General features: G+C 34.3%; 1 pseudogene; it reads left to right on the top strand.

The window, feature by feature from the left end:
- Window positions 1-1,348: 1,348 nt before the first annotated feature.
- On the top strand, window positions 1,349-1,862 carry LOC124076150 (large ribosomal subunit protein eL21-like; annotated as a pseudogene).
- The last annotated feature ends 5,533 nt before the right edge of the window (window positions 1,863-7,395 follow it).

Here is a 7,395-nt window from a genome sequence, read left to right on the forward strand (position 1 = left end):
AAAGGAAGGTAACTAAAAACAATGAGTTAAATATCCATCTCAAGAAGCTATGAAAAGAACAGCAAACTAAATCCAAGGAGAGTAGAAAAATGATAATAATTAAGAGGACAAACGGAGCAAAACATTGCTTCTTTGAAAAAATAATTAATAAAAAATAATAACCCCTTGCAGGATTAAAAAAGGAAAGGAGGGGGGAGGAGACAAATTCAGTCCAACATCGGGCATGAAAAGAAACATTATTATTATAATTCCTAGAAACATTACAAATATAGTCTATGCAACAAATTTGAAAATATACTTGATATGGAAAAATCCTAGAAAAAAACATAATATATACAATATCTTTATTTTATTTATTTATTTTTATGTGGCACTAAGAATTGAACCCAGCACCTCGCATGTGCTAGGCAAGCGCTCTACTGCTGAGCCCCAGCCCCAGTCCCCAAACCATAATATATACAAATACTGAAATAACAGGGATGTTAGAATTATCTGACACATATATCATAGCAGCTATGTTTTTTTTTTTGAAGAAAGATTTCAGTGAGCACTTGGGAACACAAATGAAAGAAAAAAAAGGAAAATCTCAACAAAGAAATAGAAGATACAGTCATCACAGTGTTGCACACCTGGAATCCAGGTGACTTAGGAGGCTGAAGCAGAAGAGTCACAAGTTCGAGGCCAGACTCAGCAACTTAATGAGACCCTGTCTCAAAATAAAATTTTAAAAGGGCTGAGGATGTATGTAGTTCATGGTAAAGCACTTCTAGACTCAAACCCCAGTAAAACACACACACACACACACACACACACTTACCAAAAATAGAAAAAAGAAAAAGAAAGAAAGAAAGGGGGAAAAAGGGAGGAGGGGGAGGGGAAGAAGAAAAAGAAGGGGGAGGAAAAAAGGAAATAAAGAAAGAAATAGAAGAGATAAAAGAATGAATTTGAAATTTTAGGACTGAAAAATACAATAACTGAAGTAAAAAAAAATCTCTATACATGGGCTCAACCAAAGAAGAATGGAAGAGGCAGAGGAAGAAATTAGTGAACTGGAAAACAGAACAATAGTAAATACTCAGTCTGAAAAACAGAGACTTAGAGCAAAAAGAAAAAAGATGAACAGAGCCTTGGTGATTTCTAACATTTGTGTCATCAGAAATGTCCCAGAAGAATAAGAGAAACAGACCACGCTGATAAAGTACTTAAAAGTAAAGGCTGAAAACTCTCACAATTTGAGAAAAGACATAAACCTAAAGATTTAAGAAGACGAGCAAACCAAACAGAATAAATCCAAAGAAATACACATCAAGATGCATCATTATTAGCTTTGGCCGGGACAGCATCTTCCAATAATTCGCCAAAATGACGAACACAAAGGGAAAGAGGAGAGGAACCCGATATATGTTCTCTAGGCCTTGTAGAAAACATGGAGCTGTTCCTTTGGCCACATATATGCGAATCTACAAGAAGGGTGATGTTGTAGACATCAAGGGAATGGGTATTGTTCAAAAAGGAATGCCCCACAAATGTTATCATGGCAAAACTGGGAGAGTCTACAATGGTACCCAGCATGCTGTTGGCACTGTTGTGAATAAGCAAGTTAAGGGCAAGGTCCTTGCCAAGAGAATTAATGTGCGTATTGAGAATATTAAGCATCTAAGAGCCGAGATAGCTTCCTGAAACGTGTGAAGGAAAATGATCAGAAAAAGAAGGAAGCCAAAGAGAAAGGTACCTGGGTTCAGCTGAAGGGCCAGCCTGCCCCACCCAGAAAAGCACATTTTGTGAGAACAAATGGAAAGGAGCCCGAACTGCTGGAACCTATTCCCTATGAATTCATGGCATAATAAATGTAAAAAAAAAATTAAAGGTCTGTGGACTATAAAAATTATTTTCTTAAAAAAAAAGATGCATCATTATTATATGTCTGACAACTAAAGACAAAGGGGAAAAGAAAAGAAAAAAATTCTTGAAAACAGAGAAGAATTAAGACCTTAACTAAGAGGAGAAAATAAACTAGATTGACAGCATTTTTTTTTTCAAATAAGAAATCTTGGCAGTTAAAAGGAAGTGGTGGGACATTGTTCAGAACTGTCAACCCAGCATCCTAAACCTAAGTAAAAATATCCAACAAGGCCTAGCACAGTGGCACATGCCTGGAATCCCAGCAGCTCAGGAGGCTGAGAGAAAGATCATAAGCTCAAAGCCAGTCAGCAGCTTAGTGAGGCCCTAAGCAACTCAGCAAGACCCTGTATCTAAATAAAATATTTTTAAAAAGGGCTGGGGATGCGCCTCAGTGGTTAATCAAGTACCTGTGGGTTCAATCCCTCATATCCTCATATGTATGTATGTATGTATGTCTGAATGAATGAATATATATATATATATATATATATATATATATATATATATATACACATATGTATATTGAATATATATATATATATATATATATATTCAATAGAAATGAAGGTAAAATCAAGATATTCTCAGGTGAAGGAAAACTAAGAGAATTTGACATCAGTAGACTACTCCATGAATAGGTAAAGGAAATTCTCTTAAGTACAAAGGACACAATAATAGAAGAACATCAAGAAGGAAGAAAGAACTTGGTAACTAAAAGTATGAGATTCCTCAAAAAACTAGGAATGGAACTACCATTTGACCCAGTTTTCCCACTCCTCAGTATATATCCAAAGGATTTTAAATCAGCCTACTACAGTGATATAGCCACATTAATGTTTATAGCAGTTCAATTCACAACAGCAAAGTTATGGAGCCAACCTACTTGCCCTTCAAATAGATGACTGGATAAAGAAAATGTGGTATATAATCACAGTGGAATATTACTTAGACCTAAAGAATGGCTTTATGATATTCACCAGTAAATGGATGGACCTGGAGACTATCATGCTAAGTGAAATAAGCCAATCCCAAACACCAAAGGTCGAATGTTTTCAGGGGAGTGGGAGAGAATGGAAATTCAGTGGATTAGACAAAGGGGAATAAAGGGAAGGGAGGGAAAATAGGAAAAGAAAAGACAGTGGAATTAATTGGACATAAATTTCTTATGGGTATATGTGAATACATCACAGTGAATCTCACCATAGTGTACATCCACAAGACTGGGGTCCTAATTAGTATAAGATATATTCCATAATACATAATAATTACATCAAGATGGACAAATGTATAACTAAAAATAACCAAAAAAAAAAAAAACATAGGCTTTCCTTCTCTTGATGTTTTAAAATTACTGCTGTGCTAATACGGCTCTAAATAAATATGAAATATATGAAATATGAAATATTTAAGACAATTATAAACAGGGAAGGCTAAAGAGACATAAAGGGAAGTAAGCCTCTATACTTCACCTGAACTGGTAAAGCAAGAGTACTAATGGTCTGTGATAAATTATATGCATATAATATAATACCTAATGCAATCACCAGTAACTACACAAAGAGATATGCTCAAAAACACTATAGATAAATCAAAAAATGCAATCACCAGTAACTACACAAAGAGATATGCTCAAAAACACTATAGATAAATCAAAATATGATTCTTCAAAAAGTCCAAATAATCCACAGGAAAGCAGGGAAAATAAAACGAAAAAAATTGGTTAAGTGAATCTAAAAACCTTATATACACTGTCTATAAGAAACTCATTTAATATTATCAATATAGATGCCCTTCAATAGACGAATGGGTAAAGAAAATGTGGTATATATACACAATGGAATATTTCTCAGCATTAAAAGAGAATAAAATTATGGCATTTGCAGGTAAATGGATGGAGTTGGAGAATATCATATAAGCAAAGTATGCCAATCCCCCCAAACCAAAGGCTGAATGTTCTCTCTGATAAGTGGATGCTAATCTATAATGTGGGGGATGGGGCATGAGAAAAATGGAGGAAATTTGGGCAAAGGAGAGGAAGGGGAGAAGAGGGGGTATGGGGCAGGAAAGATGGTGGAATGAGATGGACATCATTACCCTAGGTATATGTATGACTGCACATATGATGGGACACTACATCATGTACAGCCAGAGAAATGAAAAGTTGTGCTACAATTGTGTACAATGAATCAAAATGCATTCTGCTGTCATATATACCTAATTAAAATTGATTAATTAATTAATTAAAAAATAAAAGAACGTTGAAGAAAAAATATAGATAGGTTGAAAGTAAAATGATGGAACAAGATGAATCATGCAAACATTAATAAAGGAAAATAGGAATGGCTATGTTAATATCAGATAAAGTAAACTTCAGAGCAAAGAAAATCAGAGGGGAAATCATATAATGATGAGTGCCAACCCACTAAAAAGACAAAAAATTTCTAAATGTGTAGGCACCAAAAAAGAGTCATAAAAGAAAAAAAATGATTAAAATGAAAAGAGAACTAAGTAGACTTTTCAAAATTACAGTTGGAAGTTCCTAACGTCTCTCAATACTTGATAGAACCAGCCAGAAAATCAGCAAGGGTGTAGAAGAACCCAATAACATGACCAGTCAACATATCTAATCAGCATTATAGAAAACTTTACCCAGAAACAGCGTAATACACATTCTTTCAAGAATATGTAGAATATTCTATAGAATGTATATTAATATAGACCATAGACCATATCCTGAGCCATTAAACAAACCTCAACAAATTAAAAAAAATTAAAATAATTCAAATTCTAGTGGAATTGAACTAGAAACCAATAGTAGGATGATAACAGGGTAATCTCCAAATATTTGAAAGTTAAATAATAGACTTCTAAACAACCCATGGATCAAAGAGGAAGTTTCAAAGGAATTTAAAATATACATTGAACTGAATGAAAAATGAAGATAGCACATGTCCAAATTTGTGACACATTACTAAAGCAGGGTCAGGAGAGAATTTTAGTGTTAAATGCATACATTAGAAAAGAGAAAAAGTGTAACTCCTTTATCCTACATGAAAAAAATTTGATGATTTAGGAGTAATGGACCATGTCCTTGAAAAACACAAACTATTACAACTCACTCGATATGAAGTAGATCATTAGAATAGTAATATAACAAGCAAATGAATTTATAATTTTAACATTTCCCTCAAATAAATCTCCAGACCCAGATGGTTTCGCAGAAGAAATCTAACAAACGTTTTTAAAGAGGAATTAACACAAATATTGCACAACTTCTTCCAGAAAATAGAAAACTTCTCAATTCATTTTATGAAGCTAGTATTAATCTGATACCAAAATGAGACAAAGTCAGTACCTAAATACAATAATCCTTAAGAAAATATTAGCAAACAGAATTCTGTAAAACATAAAAGATATTATACACCATGACCAGTTGGGATTTATTCCAGGGATACAATACTGATTCACTATTTGAATATCTGTAATCAATCACAATAATAAGTTAAAGAAGAAAAATCAAATAATCATATAAACTGATGCAGAAAAAGTACTTGACAAAATTTAATAGTCATTCATGACAAAAAAATTCTCAGAAAAATGGAACAAGAAGGGAATTTCCTCAATTTGATACAAAACTTCTGCAAAAATCCTAAAATTACCATGATATTTAGTGATTAAGACTTAATGCTTAGCTCCTGAGATTAGGAAGAAGGCAATGATGTCCACTCTCACCACTTATTCAATATAGTATTAGAAGCTGTAGGAGTTCAATAAGGCAAGAAAGGGGAACTAAAAGCATATAGATTAGAAAGAAAGAAAGGAAATTATTTCTATTTGCAGATGATATTATTATTTACGTAGAAAATCTCAGTGAATCTACAACCTGTCTCCCAGAATTAATAAATGAGTTCAGCCAGATAATAGGATACAAAACTAATATACAAAAATCAATTGTATTTTCATATACTAACAATGTACACATGGACATTAAAATAAAAATTGAATACCATTTACAATCGTAAAAGTACTTGAAATAGGTAAAAAATCTCACATGGTTTATATTACAAAAACTACACAACATTGACTGAAGAAAGCAAAGAAGATTGAAATAAATAAGGGCTGGGGTATAGTTCAGTGGTAGAGTGCATATTTAGCATAAATGGGGCTGAGTTCAATCCCTAGCACCAATAAATAAATGGCAACATACCATGTTCACAGATTGAAAGTTTCAATATAGTAAAGACTTTAATTCTTCTCAAATAGATGCACAGGATTAACACAATACCTATTAAAATTCCAGCAAAGTCCTGGGCATGGTGGCATATGCTTGTAATTCCAAGTACTCAGGAGGCTAAGGCAGGAGGATCACAAGTTCAAGGTCAGCTTGGGCAACTAGAACCCTGTCTCAAAATAAAATAATAAGTAAGGTCCAAGGATACAGCTTAGTTGGAGAATGCCTCTGGGTTCAATCCCAGCACTGCAAAACAAAAGCAAAATCAAAATCCAGCAAAATTTGTTGTAGATATTGATATAATTACTCTAAAATTTATACAGAAAGGCAAAGGAACTAGAATAGTCAGATAATCTTGAAAAACAAAGATGGAAGTCTTACACCACCAAATATCAAGATGTATTTATAGGTACAGTAATTAAGAGAGTATAGTATTGGCCCAATGACAGGTGAAGTCCAGTCCCACAGATATATGGACAATTGAATTTTGATGAAGATGGTACTACAGGAAAGCAGGACAATGATAGTGTTTTAAATAATAATGCTGGGTTAAAAAGAACATTTGTGTGGAAAAAATATGAATCTTGACCCCTATTTTACACCATACTCAAAAACCTATTTTCAATTGATCATAGATTGCTGGGAGCCATTAGCCAAGTAGGTATGACAATTTCCTTGCCAGCGTACCCCATGTTGCTGACATTTTGCAGTGACATTGAATGTAGGTGACCTTGCTCAAGGACCAGGGCGGATTAGGGTGTTCCCGGTTTAAGATAATCGGGTTTAGGGCGTTCCCAGTTTAGGTTCCAGGTTTAAGGTTTAAGATTATTCCTGCTGGGAATAGGGCGTATCCTGCTGCCTGAGTTCCCCTTGAGTTCTCAAGGGATTCAGACAGTATTTTGGGGGAGATAGAAGCCCAGTGGATGTGGATTTGGGCAGAGAACGTGGATTTCCCCAGAACGTGATTGTAGACGGCTGGTGTGAGTTCGGGAATAAAGAGTTGCTGTTTGAATCTACGAGCTGTGTGGTGGCTCGTGATTGTGTGCCCAGCCAGACTGCGGCAATAGATATAAATTTGAAAGGTCAAACAATGAATCTTCTAGAAAACAATATGGAAACTGTCTTCATAAACTCAAGTAGGCAAAGATCTCTTAAATAGAACACATGACCCATTAACTATTAAGGACAAGGTTAATAAATTGGGCTATACTGAAATTAGGAATTTATCTTTCTCAGGAAATTGCATTAGAGACCAAAGAACA

This window comes from Marmota monax, unplaced genomic scaffold, assembly GCF_021218885.2.
Source record: "Marmota monax isolate L192 unplaced genomic scaffold, Marmota_monax_Labrador192_F-V1.1 WCK01_AAM20220418_F8-fsc00019, whole genome shotgun sequence".
NCBI lineage: Eukaryota > Metazoa > Chordata > Mammalia > Rodentia > Sciuridae > Marmota > Marmota monax.